This window comes from Canis lupus, chromosome 1 (assembly GCF_048164855.1).
Source record: "Canis lupus baileyi chromosome 1, mCanLup2.hap1, whole genome shotgun sequence".
NCBI classification, from domain to species: domain Eukaryota; kingdom Metazoa; phylum Chordata; class Mammalia; order Carnivora; family Canidae; genus Canis; species Canis lupus.
Window position 1 is genome coordinate 30422420 of NC_132838.1, and position 23470 is coordinate 30445889.

Genomic DNA, 23470 nt, shown 5'->3' on the forward strand with positions numbered 1-23470 from the left:
GGAGAGAGGACAAAAGAAAGTCTGAGGAGCTGGGAATGTCTTACATATTAATCTGGGTGGTAGTTAAACCCATACATATGTAACAGATGTAAAAATTAAGCCAGTTGTACCTTTAAAAATATATCACACCTCAAAAAGAAGGAAAAGGCACAAATTATCCTTCCTAAAGTTGTATCTTTACTATATAACATGATGAATGTGAACCTTTCCCCGTTGTGTGTGTGTGTGTGTGAAAGAGAGAGAGACAGAGAGACAGAGACAGAGAGACAGCGACAGAGGTAGTGCCCTCAGCTACCACTGGGCAGCCTGTGTTATGTCCTGTTGAGTCTACTTGGCAAGGGAGGGGACTGATGGAAGCAAGAGTCTATCTACATTCCCGACCCTTGGCTTTTTCACTGAAATAAACTGTTTGTAAATAGCAGCATTTTGTGATTATTGGGCAGGATTTTACTTTAAGTCTGAATTCCTAATTCAAAGATTGACTGTAATTAACATTTGCACTCTTCTGTCTACAATATGAAAGCTGAGTTTAGGTTCATAGCTTAGGCTTTCAGGGATAATTATTTTTATTTCAACACTGATGATCTCATTTTAAATTTTCTCTAGAATTTCGATTCTTATGACAGTTATTCTTTTTTTGCTTTTTTTTCTACGTTGGGAACGTTCTTCCTCTGATATACACATTATCTGAACCTTCATTTCAGACTGCTGCTCAAATGTGCTCAGAGAGACCTTGTATGATTACCAGACCAAATAGCACCAATCCCCTTGTCAGATTCTATGTTTTTATCTTGTTTCTTTTTCTTTTTCTTTTAGCATGTACCATGACTGGACATGTCTATATGTATGTATGTACAGTTTATGTACATTACTGTGTGTCTTCCCCAGTAGGAGTATGACCTCCAAGAGGGTAAGAATTCTTTTTTCGGTCACTGCATGGCACCTAGTGGGTGCACAATAAAAATCTGTTGAAACCTTATTTTCAAAACTAAGAATAAATGTAATTTTGGAACTTTACATTTTTTCAAGTGTTGAACATTAACAGTTATTAAATTTTTGATGCAATTTAAAACATTGTAACTCTGGAGGGAGATGAATGATTAGTCTGAAAGAAAAACCCAGAAATGTGGAAGGATAAATATTACTGGTAGAACCTGGTTGGTCTGAAATCAGAATCTCCCTGGAGTGTCCCAGGGTTCCCAGGTTGGAAGGACAAAGCTGAAGTCAGCATCTAGAGCAAATAGCTCCATTCTTCACCTGGGTGAAGTCTGGGTGCACCGTGCGTCAGAAATGCACTGGACTGGCCGCTGGATGTCACTGTTCTCACACGCTCCTGAGTCTGGGTGTCCTAGCCGGTCTCTCCCTGTATGAATATGCAATATCCTAGTTTACAACAATGACAGAGGGCACAGACTCACCTGTACAGGGATCCTCAATATGGGGCCACTTCTGTTCCTACATAAAATTGATTTTCAGTTCTGAGCTGCACAGAAAAGTTTAGAAGATACGAGTGATCTCAAGTGCAGCTCTCAAGCCTCAGACTCAGCGCTGAAACAACGCTCAGGAGAAGGGACACAGCTGCCATTTATCTTTCAGTCAAGAGTGACTGACTCTTCTACAGGCCCACTCTTGGAAGCGAGGGCTGGAGGTCCTTTGGGTTTCACTGATAGGTTAGATTACCTTTGAAGATTACACTGAAATCTTTCCATGAAAACAAAACAGGAAATGAAAAGCAAGGCTCAATGACCAGTTTATGTCAAAACAGGACAATTGCTCTCACGTTGAAAGAACTGCTTAACAGCACAAGGTTACAGCTTGACTCAGTGTATCATTAGCCAGTCCCATGAAGATTTTCAACCTACAAGCATTACCTGTTTCCCTCCCCTACCTACCCACCTCTATAAATATAAATATAAATATAATGAAGTATATAATATAATAAAGTAGGCAAGCCTCCTCATTCATTGCTTCTCTACTGCCCATTTAAGCCTATGCTCACAGTTATCATTCATGTCGAGGTATTTTTTTTAAAGGTTATTTATTTATTTATTCATGATAGTCACACACAGAGAGAGAGAGGCAGAGACACAGGCAGAGGGAGAAGCAGGCTACATGCAGGGAACCCGACGTGGGATTCGATCCAGGGTCTCCAGGATCGCGCCCTGGGCCAAAGGCAGGCGCCAAACCGCTGCGCCACCCGGGGATCCTGATGTCGAGGTATTAATGTAGGAATTTGCTACACTTTTATTAGGAGTATTTCCTTTTAAAGTAATTTATGCCATTTTCAACAACTGTTTATTGAGTACCATCTTCTAAGTACAGAGCACTATTTTAAGAGCTGGGGATACAGCAGTGACATAACAGATAAAAGGTCCATTAACAGTGGAGCCCATATTCCAGTCAAATAGAGATTAAAATCTTAAACTAAAGGGAAATGGCCCAGATTGCTTCTGAAGACATCAACCAGTAAGTGCATCTCCACTTCCCATCACCAAGAAGGCGGTTTGAGAGCTCAGTGAGTAAACAAGACTCTAATGAGAGTCACCGCCTCCCAGTATGGGCCACTCCAATGGCCTGTAAGAGGACACAGACTCACCTGTGCAGGCCTCTTCAATAGGAGGTCACTCACTGTTCCTACATAAAATTGCGTTTTGGTTCTGATCAATGCAGAAAGGCTTTCCTTGTGTACATTTTTGTTCTCTTCTCTCAGTTCAGAAATAGCTAAAGAGATCTTTTTTAAGGAAAATCTTATCTTGTAGCTTTCATGCTCCAAACCCTCCAGTGATTCATCATTGCTGTGAACGACAAGAATCTCTACCATGCTGTGATTTGGCCCCTGCCTAGTCCCCTAGCTTCATCTGGCACCCTTCTTCCCCTGCTTCATTTCCACTCTCCAGAGATCTGTCTCACTCTCAGTTCCTCTCACTGCCAGGCACTTTTCTGTATCAAAGTTTCTGTAGATGCCATTTCCTTTGGCTGGAAGGCTCTTTTATAATCATTCCTCCCCCTCACACACACTTGCCCTTTAGTGTTGGCTTGAACTCTGGTCACTTCTGCACTGAAGTCTGTCTCCCTGATTAATCAGCTTTCCCCTACTCCATAGTCCTGATAACAGTGATGCTCAGTGCACCTCTCAGATGCCTGAGCCCATGCACGGCCTTTCCTTCATCCCATCCCAGTTCAACATCAGCTAAACGGTTTGACAACTGACCCCTACCATGTGCCAGGATCTCAGTTCTGCACTTACCACCCTTGGTGGGGTCCTCATTGCCAGCTGGCCAGTGGGCAATATATCTCCAAAATCCCATATTAGAATCTATTCCCTAGGACCACTTCTGTGACCAAGTGCCTCTGACTGGGCCCTCTGGAAACAGCTCTGAAATGGGGATTTATGGTCCTTCATTGGTGAGTGCTCTAAGGAGCAATGTTGGTGATGGACTGAGGGAAGCAGTCTTGGTAGAGTGAGGTTCAGCTGTGATGTAGCTGTAACAGAAGCTTCAGCCAGTCCCATAAGAGGCTCTGGAGCTGGGGTGGGGAGGGGCCTTCAAAGTCTCAATTGAGACAAGGGGCTGCTGCACCTTATAACTCTGCAACCCTCAGTCACTGGGGGCCAGCTGCTCCAGGAGAGAGGAACATGAAGTTGGGTAAGGCAGCTCCCTTCAGCCAAGGGCAGTTCCCTGGGAAGGACTTACCTGTATCAGCCAACACTTTCTAGCAGCTGGAAAAGGAATATCTTGATTTGAAGTGGGAATCTGGTTGGTATAGTACAGTTATGGCAACCCAGCCAGGCTGTTCACACATGGGGCTTCGAGAAATTATTGATGGGCTCTTTTATTTACATAAAACACAAACCTGCCGCTACACTGAACTAATCCTACTTTGCTACTCTCTTTGCTCTCAGATTTCATCTGAGATGAAACACATGATCCCCGCCTTTCATTCTTTTGAACATAAAACACATGTTCCCCTGGCAGAAAAGGAAAACTTGACTATAAAGCTTTCTACCAGACACAGTGCTGGGTGTTTTATGTATGTCCTTTTTTTCAAATACCAAGCTTTATTTGTATTTTCTTCCAGAATTTACTGAACCCTTAAAATTACCTCTTTGTTTCACCATTTTATTTCTGAGACTTTCATAAAGTTGTTCTAAAATTTCATTTTTAAATGAAGACTTCTAGGGGGTAGTGTGTAACTGCCAGTTACACTAATAAAATGAAAATTACTACACTATGAATTACTTTATCTTTTTAAGTTGCTAAAACTGATGCAAACTTACTATTTAACATTAACTTTGCCACAGCAAAAACTTTTGTTTTTAATTTATTTAATCATGAGAGACACACAGAGAGAGGCAGAGACATAGGCAGAGGGAACAGAGTTTGCAGAAGCAAACTCCCTGCAGGGAACCTGACGTGGGACTCCATCCTGGAACTTGGGATCCCGCCCTGAGTCAAAGGCAGACACTCAACCACTGAGCCACCCAGGGGTCGCATAGCAAAAACCTTTAATAACCGTCTTATTTATGTATATATATATATTATCTGTAGATTTCTGTGAACAATAATTGCAAAAAGAACGGATTTTTAAATTAGTTATTCCACAGCTGGAGAGCTGTATGCGAAGTCCTTTACCATGCATCCTATAATTCGTAATGATATATTTATTTCTAGCCTTCTGTAGTCCCAACTGTGTAGTGAAAACTGAAATGTATATCACCTGGATCATCATAATATTCTTTTGTCTACTGACTTAATATCTTTAAAAACTTTTGATCCATCTATTTTGATATTAGAGTCTGTTTACTATTTTCAGCTGTGTTTTCATATGATTCATCTATTCCAATATTCAATCTAGTGGGATTAGCACAGAATGAGAAGTAGCCTGGGTGACTAGAATCTACTGTGGGTTCTAGAATGAGCCTCTGTGTTCTCATATGTCAATAAGAGCTAATGTTTCTATCAGTCACTGCTGTGAGATCAGATAAGAAAATCTATGTAGAAGAGTTTTAAAAATAGTGAGATTTTTTCTTTTAAAGATTTTATTTATTCATTCGATACACAGAGAGAGAGAGAGAGAGAGAGAGAGAGGCAGAGACACAGGCAGAGGGAGAAGCAGGCTCCATGCAGGAAGCCTGATGCGGGTCTCCAGGATCACGCCCTGGGCTGAAGCTGGTGCTAAACCACTGAGCCATCCGGGCTGCCCAATAGTGAGATTTTTAAAAATGAGAGCATTTGCTAAAAAGAAAAAATAGAAGGAGAAAGAAATGTAAAAGATGTTAATAGGCGGTGTACTATGTTCCAGGAACTTTACAACAATGCTACAAGGCAGGTGTTACTATCCCCATTTTAAGGATGAGGACACTGAGGCAGCAAGAGCAAAATAACCTCTTAAGGTCACTGACTAGTAAGTTTCTGAGCCCTGATTAGCACCTATTTCTTTTTGGATTCCAAGCCCTGCCTTCTGTTCACTTCACCAAAGCTGGTGATAAGTAATAATCAACATAATAATAAAAGTATGTTAATTTGTGATTTTTCTTACTTCAAATTGATTAGAGTAGGAAACTAAAGTTACCTTTTTCTCCTTCTTGTTTTTTTTTTTTAATTAATTGTGTATGATCTGTGGAGACCAGTTTACTATTGTGAATTTTTCCATTTGTTCTCCCTCCCATCTCTTTTCCTAGTCATCTTTGGTGGTGTCCCTTGAAATCTTAGGGAGGTAGTGGATTATGATTTAAAACCTCTTACTTTTGGCATTTCAGTTTACCTTGTTTCTCATATTTGTTTCGGATCCAGAAATCTGAACCTGAAAGTGAGTGTTATCACGCTAGTTATGTGTATCTTTCTATATCTAATTTCGGTCCTTAGAGGGAAGAAGCTGGTTTGAGGATGCATATCACAGGTCAGTTCCAGAAGGTCAGGAGGTGCAAATGAGCTGAGCTGTTGATTCAGTTGAAGTAATTTTGATGAGCACATGCTTGCATGTGGGTCTGTAATGTGGTTCATCTCCATAAAGTCCCAAGCTTTATGGGTTTGAGAGCATTAACTCATGTCTTAGGAACATCCTACATAGATTGTTGTAATTCTTGGTTATGCTGCCCGACCATCTGCTTCCCTACAGGAATTACAATCAGATGGAATGGCCTCGCTCAAATCTAGGCTCAGAAAAGTTATGAGAATACCTGAGTCTTTTTGTTTTGTTGAAGCAGAACTATTTTTTTTACACCCTGCCCAACATAATAATAAAAAGTATGTTAATTTGTGATTTTTCTTACTTCAAATTGATTAGAGTAGGAAACTAAAGTTATCTTTTTCTCCTTGTTTTTTTTATGAGAATATATAAATGATCTCATGCAGTATACCTATAAAGTAGTGATACTTAAATGCTTGCTGCCTTGTGTTCTGTAAAGGTGTCCACCTAATTTCTGTGTGCAGATTTAGGTAATTACACGGCAACATATACAGCAGCTCTATTGGGTCACCTATTTATGGTTTTAGTGGAAAAAAGGAAAAATGAGACCCAGAATGACCACATTTTCTTTATTTCCCTTGACCTCTGATAACCAAATACTAATTTTTTATGCATGTTGATAGCTGAATGGTAGTTGACGGGAGATACCAGTGCAATCCAGCCAAGAGTTTGTGGAACCTAAAGACTGCCATGATTATGAAAAACATAATGAAATTTCTGTGAAAATCACAATGATCAAATACTCATTTCTTAGTTGCATGCAAACAATATAAAAATACTACATTTCAATTCCCTTCATTCTATCTTCATATGATCTTATATAGATCATATGACTCTATCCAGGTATAAAATCCATATAGAATCCATTTAGTATAAGAACTACATTTTTTCCTATTATTCTCATTTTTTTCTACTGTTGCAAAGACTGATCAGAATACAAGTGCACATAAAAGTGATGTAATGATTCAATGCCTGTGTGGGTTAATTATCTCCTATTTCATGGCCATAGATTATACTCAACCTATGGGGCCACTGAAAGAACCAGGCAAAATAGTGTAAATCCATGATCACTCTGAGAAAGCAATCAAACCTCAAAAAGATCCCTCTCTTCTTCTCTCCTTTACTTCCTCCTCCTTTCCTAACTTCCACAAATATTTTATTGGTTCATTCTGAGTGTGGGTGCTGTACTACTTTTGAGGACGCAGAGATGAACATGCAGACACAGTACTTTCCCTCAGGAAGATCACACTGTAGTGGGTGAGACAGACATTAAATAGATCACTTCACCATACATACCCCTTGGCATTACAATCCCAGTAAGTGCTATGTCTGGAAATTCTTGGATGCTCTGTGGGAAAATGTAGTATTAGTATTTTATTTTCTTTTTATTAGTATTGCTTTCTACTTTTTGAAATTGAAGTATAATTGACATGTACCATTAGATTAGTTTTAGGTGTACAACATAATGACTTGATATAGGTATACAAAATGATCATCAAAATAGATCTAGTAATATACATTACCACACGTAGTATTTTCTGAAATGAGATTATTTTCTTTGTTATTTTGCTGTTCAGAAGAAACATTCTGGAATTCATCAAGACATTTCTCATCACTTTCTTTTTTATTCTTCTATTTCTTGACCATTCCCAACAATTGACTATTGATGTTTTGAGCTAATGCAATTTTATGAGAAAATAGTTATAGTTCCAATACCTTTGCATAGCCCAAACACCATTACATACTTCTGAAAGTGACCATTTAAAAATCAGCTTTTATATTTTTATTTTATTTTTCTTAGACATGCCCCTAATATTGTCCTACTTGGGTAGGTGTATTTTTTCAAATATTGCTAGTTTCCATCTAAAGTCAAAGGTCTGCTTTTTACTGAAGCTCCAAGAACTTCAAAGAGTTTTATTCTTAAAACAATGCTGAAAGAATGGCTGTTGGGGGAACTGGAAGGGAGGGGTATTTGTGGTGTTTGGACAGAACACATAAAGGTAGGAAATGGTTGGCACAAACCCAGGGTCCCAGAGTTCTGTGTGTGATTCTGGTACTCTAATGTTTGGCTTTGAAGTATAGCTATGGAATTTATTATCAGTTGGTTTATCTCCCTCTGGGTATATTTATAGAAGTTTTCCCAAAAATGTGTCTGTGAATACTTATCCCTTGGGATGTTAGCAAGCATTAATGTGGGAAAAAACAAAACAAAACCCATAAACAAACCAAAAAACTGACCATTATCAGATATGTTTATTTACTGCCAGACTTCTCAGAAATTTTAAAATCCAAGGCACATTGTGAATTATCAAAAGAGGAATCATAGGCAATATATGTTTAAATTTCTTTGATGATGAACCTCAGTTTTACAGAACATCTTATAGGGATAGTATTGCTTGAAATGAAGTTTGGAAAACAGGCTTAGATTACTCTCTGAATAAATTTATCTTCTTGAGGATACCAGTGGGTAACAAGGAAGATCTTTCATAACATATAGAATAGCAGAGAATAAAATAAATCTGGGCTTAAAATGTTAAGAAGATAATTTACAAAATGACTAATTCACAGGGATAAATCATTGAGGATTGAGAGTTACTATGATTTAATCTCACAAAAGAATCATGAAGTGGGCACTAGTGTAATTTTTAAAAAATATTTATTTATTTTAGAGAGAGAAGGGCAGAGGGAGAGGGAGAGAGAAACTCAAGCAGACTCCATGCTGAGCGTGGAGCCCAATGCAGGGCTCTATCTCACGACCCTGAGATCACCACTTGAGTCCAAACCAAGAGTTGATCCTAGGCATTTTAGGATCAATTATGTAAAGTTAGAATCATTTTTATCTCGTTTCTTTTAATCCATTGGTGCTGACTTTTAAAAATTCTAGTTTCATTCATTTGATTTAAGTAGCACTAGTTGGTAGTATTTCTATTCTTCTTTACTGGAAATGAATTTCCTGGCTAGGATACAGCTTCACTGCAGATGAATAAAAGGCAAACATAACTGAATGCTGCATGATTTCGTATCTCTGTAAAAACATACTGACCAGTTTGAATTGGTCTATCAAGATCTTTGTTTATTTCAATACCAGCTTTCCTAATTACTGCAGCTCCTGTGTTCGGTGGGACTTTATGGTGTCTCTTTGGATTCTAAATTTCAAATTCCATTTTCTAATATATTTGATAGAGGTAAAAATTACAGTTGTGCTTTTTTTCTCTCTAGCAGCTGAAAAAAAATTGTCTTCTTTTCTAAAACTAGATTGTTAAATCTTTCTTTATCATCCTTTAACTCATTGGCCATACAGTAAGAAACAGATAACAGATCAAACAGATAAAGTAGAAACATGTTTCAGCTAGTTGGAACTATCCTTTTCTGAAGTTAAAAAGAGGATCCCTAAAATAAAAAAAAAATAATAAAAAATAAAAAATAAAAAAATTAAAAAAAAAAAAAAAAAAAAAGAGGATCCCAGGGTTGCCTGGGTGGCTCAGCGGTTGAGCATCTGCCTTCGGCCCAGGGTATGATCCTGGAGACCTGGGATTGGGTCCCATGTCGGACTCCCTACATGGAGCCTGCTTCTCCCTCTGCCTATGTTTCTGCCTCTCTCTGTGTGTCTTTCATGAATAAATGAATAAAATCTTAAAAAAAAAAAAAAAAAAAGGATCCCAGCTTATACTCCAGTGTGAAGGTTTGCGTTTCTGAGGCAATAGAATTGAGGAATGGGTTTTGATTTAGACAACAAAATTTTAAATTCTACCAGTATGTTCAAATGTAAATCTTGTTTCAGGGACACCTGGGTGGCTCAGTAGTTTAGCATCTGCCTTTGACTCAGGTTGTGATCTCAGAGATGGTCCTGGGATTGAGTCCCACATCGGGCTCTCTACCAGGGAGCTTGCTTCTCCCTCTGCCTCTGTCTCTGCCTCTGTCTCTGTGTGTCTCATGAATAAATAAATAAAATCTTTTTAAAAATCATGTTTCAAGGGCAGCCCCGGTGGCGCAGCGGTTTAGCGCCGCCTGCAGCCCAGGGTGTGATCCTGGAGACTGGGGATCGAGTCCCACATCAGGCTTCTTGCATGGAGCCTGCTTCTCCCTCTGCCTGTGTCTCTGCCTCTCTCTTTCTCTCTCTCTTTCTCTCTCTCTGTGTTTCAAATAAATAAATAAATCAATAAATAAATAAATAAATAAATAAATGTAAAAAAATAAAAATCATGTTTCAAAAATTAAAATGCTCTACAATCTTTGCTCAAAAAAAAAGAAATCTTTGCTCAGAAGTGTACCAGATTAATAAATTATTATAAAACATTTTCACATAATGAGGCATTGTCTAGCATTGAATAATGATGGGAGAGAAGTGTAACTTAAGATCGCCTCTGCCCTAGGATGTCCTCATGTAAGTCCAGCTCATGGGACACTCCTTATTGTCAGATTGAATTTCATAGTCAATTCAAAAGTGGGATTTCTTTCTTTCCTTCCTGTTTTTTAAAAACAATTACTTATTATCATAATATAATTATGATTATAATATATTGATTTTTAAGATGTAAAGAAAGTCAGACATTTATTCAACAATTATAGGTGGTTGGCTATCTCATATACAGTGTTGTCTTTATTTTTCTATCATTTGAGCCAGGGAAACATCTCGACACATAGGGAGGGCATCCCTTTGGTGTTGGGATGAGCAGGAGGCTGATTGAGCACATGGTTTAGGACTATGCCCTGGGAGAGCTCAACTAGCTGGATATGATCATTCATTAATTCAGTTATTCATTCAGTAGAGATTGAGCATCTATCATATGCTGAGCATTTATCATATGCCAGGAAGTGTACTTGCAAAGTCAGATCCCTAAATAATTTGAAGTCAGGCTGATGTTGAAATTGCTATCCAGTGCTAGGGAGCCTGGACATTGCCTCAAGAATGACTTAAAACAGTTAGAGGATTTTATAATAAGGGTCCAAACCTGTTTTAGTTCTCCCCTGAGGTTGAGGCTTCCAGGTATTTAAAAAGCTGGTGCTTTATGGTCTGGGTAGAGTTTTAATTCAACTGAGATTATAGTTGCAGTAGTTCATGGGCAATTGAGGGTAATGCTAACAGTTTCCTACAGTTATTGAAACATACTTTAGGAAGAGCTCTCATAGGAATTAATTAATTTAACCATTATAATTCTGTAAGGTAGAAGGCTATGACCTGCCAATATCACATATTCAATAAAGATCAGGAGTGTCTGACTACACGACTGTTCTCACTTCTTTCCTGAACTTGCCTTCCCAAGGCTTAGAGGAGGAATTAGCAAACTATAGCCTGTGGACCAAATCTAGTCTTTGGGCCAAATCTAGCTCAAGCACTAAGAATAATATTTAAAAGAATTGTAAAAAATAAAGAAGAATTGGGCTCTTGGGTGGCTCAGTCATTTAAGCATCCAACTCTTGATTTTGGGTCAGGTTATACTCTCAGGTTCCTGGGATTGAGCCCTGCATCAGGGTCTGTGCTCAGCGGGGAGTCTGCCTGAGATTTTTCTCTCCCTCTGCTCAGCACCCTGTTCATGCTCTCTCTCTTTCACTTTCTCTCTCTCTCAAATAAATAAATATTTTTAAAAAATTAAAATATGCAACAGAGGCAGTATGTGGCCTGCAAACCCAAACTATTTACTGTCTGGATGTCTTAGTCCACTCCGGCTGTCACAATAACCTACCTGAGACTGGGTAGCTTATAAACAAGAGATTTATTTCTCACAGTTCTGGAGGCTGGAAGTTTAAGATCAGGGTGCGAGCATCATCAGGTGAGGGCTCTTTTCTCAGTCACAGATATCTCCTGTGTCCTCACAGGATGGAAGTGGCAAGCTGGCTCTCAGAGCCTTTTTATAAGAGTACTAATCTTGTGCATGAGGATTCCATGAATCCTCCCAAAAGTCCCATCTCCTAATAACATGACCTTGGGCATTATAATTTCAACATAGGAATTTTGGGGAGGATACATTCAGGCCATATAGCACTGACCCTTTATTTAAAAGATTTGCTAGCTTTTGGCTTAATGGCTTATACATGGGTCTCCATGCTCTCTAGAGACTATTAGTATAATTCACTCTGAAAAAACATTTGGAAAAATTAATAGTAATTCAAAAACTTGTCAAAATTCTTGTAACATATTCTTAAAACCAAAGCAGTTTTGGTTTACTCAGGAGTATGAAGAATAGCAGCTTTCAAATGGGTTACACCTGGCCCTGGACCAGTAATATGTCAGAACCAACTTGTAAGAGCTGATTGTGCACATCTGTTCCCAGCTCCAAATCAACTTGGTAGCTTGGAAATGGCCATGATGTCAGTAATTCCACCATAGAAATTGACAAGATCTACAATTTGGGGCCTTTTCTCCCCAGAAAGCTGGCTTTGAGACATTTACCAGTATACCACTAAATATATGTCATTTGATGTCTGAGGTCATTTATAATGCAAAATGATGTACTTATTCTAGTAATAAAGAGATTTGATCTTTATTAATTTAGTAATAAAGAGATCTATATAAGGGGAATAATACAACTAACTACATTGTTGGATGTTGAGAGAGTTAAATATGCTAATACTTGCAAATATTCAATGAGCTTTCAAAGGTAAAACATTTAAAGCAATGCCAATACATGCTAGTTATTCTATCAGTGTTAGTCTTCACATATCCATATTCTAGATCTCACATTCAAACAAATTCTTTCTAGGTCCCATGTGGAGATAACTTTGGACTTGGAGTCAGAAGAATGGACTATTCACCCTGTTCCACCCTTTACTGTTTTGAATCTCAGGCAAGTCAACCTCAGTATGGCTTGCTCTACTCATCTGTATAAAGAGCTTAATGTCACCTGCCTTGCCAGTTAGTGGGAGGATGAGACAAGATAATAGATGGGAAGGCACTTTGCTAATGGTAGCATATCACACAAACATAAGGTATTATTATCTTATAACAATAAGATCTTGAAATGTGTGTGGTAAGACTCAGGCTGACATTCTCTTGAGAAGAAGAAATAAATGAATCACATTGTCTTTGCCTCTCACCCTCTTATGTCAAAAGTGATGAATCACTGACCAAAAATGTAAATGAGACTGTCATAAAGACTCATATGAAAGTTTTTATTCCACTTAGAGGAGCTTTGAGGACACTCTATGTTATGGTAAAATTAGCCTATTGACTAGAAAACAAGATATTTAACTTTTTTCCTGTAGAAAAGATACATATATTTGTTCAGTATAGTTTTTTTTCTATTATGTAAAATATAATTTTTATCAAAATATTTTATCCTTTTAAAATGTTATGTGCTTGCAAAGTGGTTTTATATTGATGTTTTATCACTATTGTAAAGGTTTGTGAAGAAATTTGTTGTAAGAAGTGATCCTAAAAATAATAAGATAACTAAAATGATAAAAAAATAGATAAAATAACTACAAACTAAGCCCATAGTGTACAATTGAGTTGTGAAAGAGCAATAATTACTTTTCTTAATATTTGCTACTAGCTCTCTGGAATCTTGCTGCCCAAACTTTAATGTATAGATGAATCATCTTGGGATCCCATTAAAATGAAGATCCCATTGCAGAGAGTGTGGAGTTGGAGCCCTAAATATAGCACATTTCTCAAAATCACCCAGGATAATACCCAAATACTCTTCTGTAGACCACACTCTGAGTAGAGGTAGAGGCTATGCAATATTTAATGGAGGAAAAAGATTTTTTGAGCCTCTATTGATTGACTGAAGATTCTCTTCTGGCTGCCATGTTGAGGTCCTCAAGACATAATGCTCCTCATTTTGCATAAGTCTTAAACTAGTTGGAAAATGAGACAAAAAGGTATATATTGAAGCAAATGTAATATCTTTATTACTGATGGGAACATAAAGTAAACAATATAGCTTCACATGAGAGCCACATGGGCTTATTCTGGACAATGGTAGGCCAACTTACTTACCTGCCCACCAGTGCTGGATTGAGGCATGTCCAGGAGAGAAAAGCTCTTGCTCTTTTGGCCTAGTTCACTCCCCAGAGGAAGAAGCCAGAGAAGGAGTGAGAAGACCTGGTTATTCTTCCTAATTGACCAATCAGGTAGATAAAGGGATGGAAAGCAGCCTGGAGTTATAGCCCTTCACAGGAACTAAACATTGGGATAGTAAAAAGCAAACAAACAGTCACCATGCCCACCTACTGACTTTGAACCAGGCAGCTGCAAATCAGCAATGTCTCCATTGTTAACCTATAGGGAGAAAATTCCTTAGAAGGGGGCACACTCCGCAGGAATCATCAAATCTTAGGGGTTTTGAGGGCAGTCTGCACCTGTTTCATCAGTATTTCACCTGAGTTGTGCTTTTGTGCTGCCCAGATAGAACCCCTTGGAAGCCAACACTGGAGACCAGCTGCAATTAGTTGCACGGCAAAAAGGCAGGCAGGAATTGCCACAGCACAATGTGGGGAGAACTTTAAAGGTTTCTTCTAGACTCACTGCCTCTACTAGATGCCCTACTTCTCAATACAATACAGATACTGGACAGAAAACATCAAAGTAAGAGGTAGAGCCTAAACCCACAACAAAAAGGCAAGAATTATGGAAAAGAATCCATAAAACATGTTCAAAGGGTCACCAGTATTAAATGTAATTGATAGATCAGAGACAAAAAATTAGATATATCAAAGAAGATATAGCAAATAAGCATGGAAAATTGTATTCCACATCATTAATCATTAGGGAGATACAAATTAAAACCAGGAGATACCATCATACATCTATTAGAATGGCAAAAATCTAAAAAAAAAAAAAAAAAAAAAGACAATACCAGCTGTTGCTTAGGAGGATGGGGCAACCAGAACTCTCTCACACTCTTGGTTGAAATGTAAAACAATATCACCACTATGGAGAATAGCTTAGCAGTTCCTTAAAAAGTTAAACATACACCTACCATAGGATTCAGAGATTCTACTCCTAAGTATTTACTCAAGAGAAAAGAAAGCATATGTCCATATAAAAACACTGTCATAGCAGATTCACGTTCATGGCAGATTTATTTGTGATAGCTACAAACTGGAAATAAGTGTCCATCAAAAGGCAAATGGAGGGGTACCTGGGTAGCTCAGTTGGTTAAGTGTCTGGCTTTTGGTTTTTGGCTCAGGTCATGATCTCACGGGTCATGAGATCAAGCCCCATGTGGGGCTCCACACTTAGTGGGAAATTGGCTTGAAGATTCTCTCCCTCTGCCCTTCTCCCTACATATATGCTCTCTCTATAAAATAAATAATCTTTTTTAAAAAGGCAAATGGATATTTAAGGGACTAATGTATTTGAAAGAAATATTAGTTTATATTTTTGAGCACTCAGTGAAAGATGTAATTTTGTGACATCAACAGTCAAAAAGTGAGGATGGAATTATAAAGGAACAGAGGTTTTAATATGTTATTGATGTTAAGCTGGTATAAATTTACATTAGAATGCTATAACTTTAGGATGTTAGCTATAATCCCCATACATTTTGTCTGTGTCTGTGTGTGTGTATGTGTGTGTGTGTGTGTGTGTGTGTGTTGTTACCACCACTAAATTTATATTAGAATGTTATAAGTTTAGGATGTTAGCTGTAATCCCCAGACATTGTGTGTGTGTGTGTGTGTGTGTGTGTGTGTGTGTGTGGTGGTAACACACACACACACATAGTTATAGAATATACACAAAAGGGCAGGTTTGGGGCTTAGCATGGAGTCTGCTCAAGATTCTCTGCTGGAGCACCTGGGTGGCTCAGTAGTTGAGCAATTGCCTTTGGTTCAGGGGATGATCCCGGGGTCCTGGGACGGAGTCCTGCATCAGGCTCCCCGTGAGGAGCCTGCTTCTCTCTCTGCCTATGTCTCTGCCTCTCTCATGAATGAATGAATGACTAAATTAATTAATTAATTAAATCTTTCAAAAAATCAGAAATATCAAGTACTGGTGAGGATTTGGAGAAAGTGGAACTTCTGTTCCCTGCTGAAGGGGATATAAAATGGTATAGCCAATGTGAAAAACAGTATGACAGTTCCTCAAAAAATTAAAAATAGAATTACCATGTGATCTAGCAATTTCACTTCTGAGTATATACCCAGAAGAACTGAAAGCAGGATCTCAAATAAATATTTGTGTACCCATGTTCATAGCAGTATTATTCATGCTAGGTACACACCTGGAAGCAACCCTAGTGTCCGTCTATGAATAAGCAAAATATGGTATAGACATGCAATAGAATATTATTCAGCCTTTGAAAAGGAAGTAAATTCTGCATATGCTGCACCATGGAAAACCCTTGAGAACATTATGCTAAGTGAAATAAGCCAGTCACAAAAAAATAAATACTGTATAACTCCACTTATATGAGGTACTTAGTCAAAATCATAAAGACAAACCATACAATGGTGGTTGCCATGGGTGGGGGAAGGTGGAAATAGAGAGCTAAGGTTAAATGGGTATAGAATTTCAGTGTTATAAGATGAAAGTGTTATAAATATCGATGGTGGTGATGACGGCACACCATATGAATACACTTAATACCACTGAACTCTAGTTTACCGTTTAGAAATGGTTAAGATGGTAAACTTGATCCTATGTTTATTTTACCACAATGAAAATTGGAAAAAGAATCCAGGTGAATGGATAAACAAGGTTGTGATATACCCATTCAATAAAATTCTACTCCATAGTGAACAAGAATGGTATACTGATATGCACAATTATGTGGATGAATAATTGTGTTTAGTGAAAGAAGCCAGATAAAAATAGTGTATACTATACGATTTTATTTATATAAAATTCTATACAGTGTAAGCTAATGTATAGTGAAAGACGGCAGAATGGATTGCCAGTAGACAGAGAGATGGAAGGGAGGGGTGGAGGGAGATAACATGAAGGGGCATGAGACGAAACCTTTGCAAATATGGATGTGCTCAGTAACTTGACTGCGATGATGGCTTCATGGATGTATGCTTTTGTCATAATGTACAAATTGTATATTGTAAATACATATAGTTTATTGTATATCAATTATATGTCAATGAAACTATTAAGTTTAAAAATCCTTGCTAACATTTTTGGGACACTGTTTGCTGTGATGGGTGTCCTACAGCTAGTAAGCAGGCTTCACTTAAAGGTCAAAGTGGTGTGGGCAGCCTTCACTGTTGCCACTGATGTTTGCGGATGGTGTGGCTCCCTGGACCGTGTAGGTATCCTGGGTGATATGAAGTGCAAACGATGAACTGAAGAGAGTTACTGCTTCTGCACTGTGGGAATTTTGTGCCAAGTCTGTCTTTCCCAGCCGGTCCTGGATGCTGGGCACCCTCCTAAGGGCCTGGAGGAACTTCTGTCATTACTTACGTTCTTCTTCCCCACCTCTCTCCAGAACTGTGCATAGATTCCCAAGCCCCACTATCCAGGTTAATGTGCAGGCTTCACCACTTAGTAGCTGTGTAACCTTAGACAATGGTATCATTTTCCTAGGGCTATCTAACAAAATACTACAAATGGAGGTGCTTGAACAACAGAAATGTATTGTCTCATAGTTCTGGAAGCTACAAGTCAAAATCACGTGTTAGCAGGTTGGTTTCTTTTGAGGGCTGGGAGAGATCTGTTCTAGGCCTCTTTTCTAGCTTTTTGGCCTTTGGCTTGAGGCAGGAAAACTAGTCTTTACTGGCATCTCCCTGTGTGTGTGTATGTCTCTTTTTAGAAGGACATAGTCATACTGGGTTAGGGGCCTACCCTTCTGCAGTATGATCCTATCTTAACTAATTCCATTTGCAATGATTCTCTTTCTTAGTAAGATCACATTCTGAGGTAATAGGGGTTAGGACTTGAACATATAAATTTTCAGGAGATGCAATGCAATTCATGACAACAACTTATTTAACTTCTCAGTGCCTTTAGTTTCTCTTCCTGAAAACAGAGATATTAATAATCTGTATATCATGGGGTTTGTATAAAGATTCCATCATCGGAACAAGTGAAGCACTCTGAGATGCCCACTTCCTGGCACAGAGTGAGCAATTGTTAAGTGTCACTATCATTGTTGTTCTCTCCTGCTATATGTGCAGATTTTGACCTTGCAAAGAGTTTCTGTTCTGGATTCACAAGTCTACACCCCCTCCCAGCAAGTTACCACCCAAAGTTCTTACCAGCACACGTAAAAATAGTACAAAGCAGACTATTCCAAGTACGGAGGTCCTGAGGAGGTAGTTCTGTGTGCCAGGTAATCACAGGTGCCTTCATGGAAATGTTAGCAGACTTTGATGACAGGGAGGAAGATTTGAATCCCTTCTTTGAAGAGCAATTTTATGCTTCAGATTTTGGGGAAAATTACTGATCTTCAAGCTTCAATTTCTCATTCAAAAAATGGGAATAACATAATTATTGTAATGATTAAATGAGATAATGTAGCTAACATGCCTGTCAGATGTCTCAAACATCATAAATTCTCAATGAATATAGACAAATAAACAAAGATAATTCCACATCTGAGTACAATGACAAACAGTTCCTCAATGATGTTACAGGAGCACAGGGACCACACTACTCAGGGGACCTCTCCTGCAGCTGCTGTTGGACACTTAGAAACTAGTTTTAAGTTGAAGATGGCATCTTGAAATAAGCCATGGGAGATCAGTGGTGTGCTGTCTGTCTACGAAGAGGCAAAAAACAAAAACAAAAACAAAAACCCTCAGCCCCCTTTGCTATCTTTTTTTTTTTAAGATTTTATTTATTTATTCATGAGTGATACACAGAGAGAGGCAGAGACACAGGCAGAGGGAGAAGCAGGCTCCTTGCAGGGAGCCCGTTGTGAGGCTTGATCCCAGATCCTGGGGATCATGCCCTGAGCCAAAGGCAGACACTCAACGGCTAAGCCACTCAGGCATCCCTCTTCTTCGATCTTTAATTCATAAATTCCTTATTCTAAACTAGGAGTTTCTTATTCCTTTTATATAAATTGGCAAGTGAGCTTGAAGAAAGCATACCTGAAGCTTATAAAATAGAATAGGCATTAACTTCTTATAGATTCTTGTGCTGGAAGTGTTTGAAGAAATGGTATTTTCATTAAACTTATGTTTGAGTTAAGGATGATACCATATATATCACATTTAGATCACAATTTTTCAAAGACAGGAGACTCAAACATATCTATTATTAGAATTACAGAAGCATAATTTCAGATTTCTTTGATATTTGGGATGACATTTCAGAATCTTGGATCTTGTCATTATGGATACATACATTTCTTTTTTGAGCCTCAATTATTCATCTTTAAAATGGGGATGATACAGTTATTATAATAATTAGATGAGACAATGTAGGTGAAGGGCCTATTATAAAGCTCTAAAATCTGTGGTTCTGGATGCCTAGTGTTTTTCCTATGTGAGGAGAATTCAAAAATTGATGGAATATAAGGTTTGACTTACCCAAGTGGAAATCAAAGGGACGCAGATTCTTTTTCTGCTCTTGACCCCTGACTGCTAGAGCATGGATGAGTGGCCAAAGGATGACCAGTCACATGTTCCTACTGGGAGCATCTCAAAGATACAGGGCCATTTAGATATTATTTTTGGTGGTAGCTGTGATACTAGTGGCCCAGCAGCAAAGACCCAGGATCAGCAGAGTCCAGGAGGGTGTTGGCTGGGCTTTGCCAAAATTAGTTTCTGCCTAAACATAGCTCTCCCAGTGATCCTGGGACCCAATTTATATTCTTTGAACAAATTCATGTTTTATTTAAATTGCCAGAAAATCTGCTTGTTGTTTGCAACCAAAATCACTGAGGAATGCAAGCCTCAACTTTAATTTTATAGTAAATGTGTAAAAATACTAAAGAGAGATTATGGTCAGTGGATAGTTGAGTTTCCCCTGAATTTTATGCCACAATACACTCAATGATTGTTACAGAAAACTTAGATAATCCAGAAGAGGGCTGATGTCTTGACATTCTAATTAATAATATCTCCGAGACACAGAAAGCAGATTTTCAACCATACCGTAGTTGTAAGCCAAGAAGTTGTTAGCAGTGTCTGAGAACTGCGGTGGGTATTCACCATTCCCAACTGCCTAGATGAGTTGGCGAGGTCCTGAGTGGCTTCTCCTTCCTGTTTGAGAGGCGACACCGAAGCTCAGTTTCCCATGGGACCAGTGACTTCCTCTCTCATTTCCAACCCCATCAGACCTCAGAGAGACTAAATGGAAATGCCTCTGAAATTCACTGGTAAGAGAGCAGCAGAAACATTGCGTATGCATGTGTGTGCAGACATGCTTCTGTATTAAAATACAGACTCCTGTGTGTAAGTCACATAACAATACCATATGGCCTTCAGCTGTTGTGTCAGAAGGTAAGTATTTTCCCTTCAGATGATATTGAGGATCATTTTTTCAGTTTTTAAAGTTAAATGTCATCTGTCTTTTAAAGTTTCATTGTGACTGTAGGCTGGTAACTAAAAATAAACCAACAAAACAAAATAAACCCACAGATAGAAAGAGAGAGGCAGAGACACAGACAGAGGAGAAGCAGGATCCATGCCAGAAGTCTGATGTGGGACTCCATCCTGGGACTCCAGGATCACGCCCTGGGCCTAAGGCAGGCGCCAAACCGCTGAGCCACCCAGGGATCCCCAAATCACTGTTATTTGTCTCTCCAATCTGCTCTTATCGCCTGATGTGAAAACTGACCAAGACAATTTTCTTGACAGGAGAACTTTCATTTTCCTCCCTCCTGTTTCCCTTCCTCTCCCCCCTTTCTCCTCTTTCCCTCTTTCTTTCTCATGGAAAATATATAATGTTTAGTTTGAATGCTTTTAATGCACTTGGAAAGGTGGATTTTTTTCTTGCTTTGCCTTGCTGCTTCCCCACCTGCCCCTACCCCTCTTACCTTTGGAATTAAGAAGTCAGATATGATTTCCTCATAAATGTCTGAGGAAAATGGATTTGCCATCCGATGATATGGAAAGACATTTTGCATCATTTATATTCTAGGTTGATGATAAAACTATCTTATAAAATTGGTTAATTATGCTGAGGTTCAATTGTTTATTATGTTGGAAAAGTGGGGTTTGGAGGAAGATCCAAGATAAAGACAGTGGTGGTTAAGGGAAGACTCAATTTATAGCTTTTACCAGCAGTAAAATCCAAAGCCTTGCAAAAATCTCGATAGGGCCCAATTATATAAAAACAAGTTAATTTTCCTTGCATGATCGATATTTAAAAGCCACTTGGTGAGCCGTGTTGAGACACCTATGTTTTGAAGCATGTAAGGAAACAGCTGTGATCACATTTATAGTAATCTATTGAATAAGATGCTTCCAATTCAAGATGTGTTATTTCAAATTTGTAATATTCACAGACATCTCTGCATCCACAGTAACTAAAACACTAAGGTAAAAATCCTAGAAACTCAGTTTCTTCACTTTGCTTTAAAAAAAAAAAAACCTCTTTTAAACTAATGCTTTTTGCACGATGGTCCTTTCCTTCTAATTCTTAAATACTTTCAAAATCATGTTAAAGTCTTCAATGACTCCCTTCTGTGCCAAGCAGAGACCTACTTTGCATAGCCCCTTCTCTTACCACTACAAAACGTACATCAACATACTGACCTGCGTCTGGAAAATGGCAAAAGAGATGTTACCCTTCAAATATAAAAGAAAAATCTAGGTAACCAAATCCAACAAAGAGAATGCATGTAACATCATGGTATTGTAGAAAGAAACAAGTTAAGTTTTCAGCATCATTGATATTTATAAGTCACTCGCGCCATTTTGAGACACCTCTGTTTGCAGTGTGCAAAGTTAACAGCTGGGTCCCATTTATAACATTCCACTCAATAACATGCTTCAGAGTCCAGGTTTAGAATTTCAGATTTGCTATTTATAGGCATACGCCTCCAGATATCAGAAGGCAATTTTTTAAAAAAAGATTTTATGTATTTATTCATGAGAGACAGAGACACACACACACACACACACACACACACAGAGAGAGAGAGAGAGAGGCAGAGACACAGGCAGAGGGAGAAGCAGGCTCCATGCAGGGAGCCTGACGTGCCTCAATCTAGGGTCTCCAGGATCAGGCCCTGGGCCAAAGGCGGCGCTAAACCACTGAGCCATGGGGCTGTCCTCAGAAGGCAATTTTAAGTTGGACAAAATCATTGAGGAGAAGGCAGATCATGCTACTGCTTATCTATTTAAACTCTTTTGGGAGTACTATCATTAGTATGATAGATTTTTCCTATATTGGTTTAGTTTGGAATCATCTTAATTTCTTAAACCATTACCCTTCCTAACAGAGTCATATTCAGTAGCCTCTTTCTCTAATTAGCCTGTAGTACAAAAATGTAACCTTCCAAACAATTGAAAACAACTTTTTAACTTAGAAGAATGTTGAATCTTGTGATGAGTCTTGTTGAATTTCCAGTCTTTGGAGCATAATATTTTGAAAAAAATAAATGGTCTATGGAGCCTGACTGATCCGTGTCCAAATAGCTATTCAGTTAGAACCCTGTGCTTGACCTCACTGAGCCCTGCTTCACTCTTTGTTGAAATGGATAAAACAATGCCAACTTTACAGACGTTGTTTCAAGGACTGAATGAGAATGACAATACTAGCTACGATTCATGAAGGAATTTCTATGTGCTAGAAACTGTTGGTGAGGACACCACTTTTCCTCTACCCTCAGGTTCAGTGTCTGGGGGCTTGTGAATTTTACTGACAAAAGACAGATTAAAATGAGAGAAGGAACACAAATTTATTAATATGTTTACACGCACAGGAACTCACAGAAAGGAAGTGAAACCCCAGGAGTGGTTAGACTTGGGAACTTACATACGATTTTAACAATGGAAAGAGGGTTTAGGTCTCAAGGAGCTATAAATTGTGGGGAGGTAACAAGGAGACATGACAGAACAATGAAAGGTTACTTTAGTAAGCTCTGTTTATGCAGACTCATTTTGGTGCTGACTCTCTGTCACTTGCAATACAGGTTGCTTTCTTCATCCTAGTACAGAAGGATGGGGAAATCTTATTCCAGCTTTACAAAGGGAAATACACGCCCTGTATGTAGAAGAAAGGGGAGGACGGAGAACTCTTCCTGTTCTCAATTGCCTTTAGTTCAAAATAATCTTCATGCTGGGGCACCTGGCTGGTGCAGTTGGTTACGCACCCAACTCTTGGTTTTGGCTCAGGCCCTTATCTCAGGGTCGTGAGATCAAGCCCTGTATCAGGCTCCACGCTCAACAGGGAGTCTACTTGCATTTCTTTCTTTCTCTCTCTCTGCCCCTTCCCACCACTCGCTCTCTTTCTCTTTAAAATAAATAAATCTTAAAAAATAAAACCCAAAATAATCCTTATGTCAAAGTAGCATATTTTGGAGTGGCATATCCTCATCCCTTCAGTATGATAATGACAACTTTACATTGACTTGATACTTCATGCAGATCAAGTGCACATGGAAAAGGTGCCACATTGATTAGTCCAGAGAAATGAGTATTTAGTCCCTCTTTTTAT

At 38.6% G+C, this 23470-nt stretch overlaps 1 long non-coding RNA gene across 1 annotated transcript; it reads left to right on the plus strand.

Moving 5' to 3' along the window:
* Positions 1-4921: 4921 nt before the first annotated feature.
* Positions 4922-12980, plus strand: LOC140614173 (uncharacterized). Its single transcript, XR_012015081.1, has 3 exons — positions 4922-5014; positions 5302-5403; positions 12669-12980. It is a non-coding gene; the product is annotated as an uncharacterized lncRNA (long non-coding RNA).
* The last annotated feature ends 10490 nt before the right edge of the window (positions 12981-23470 follow it).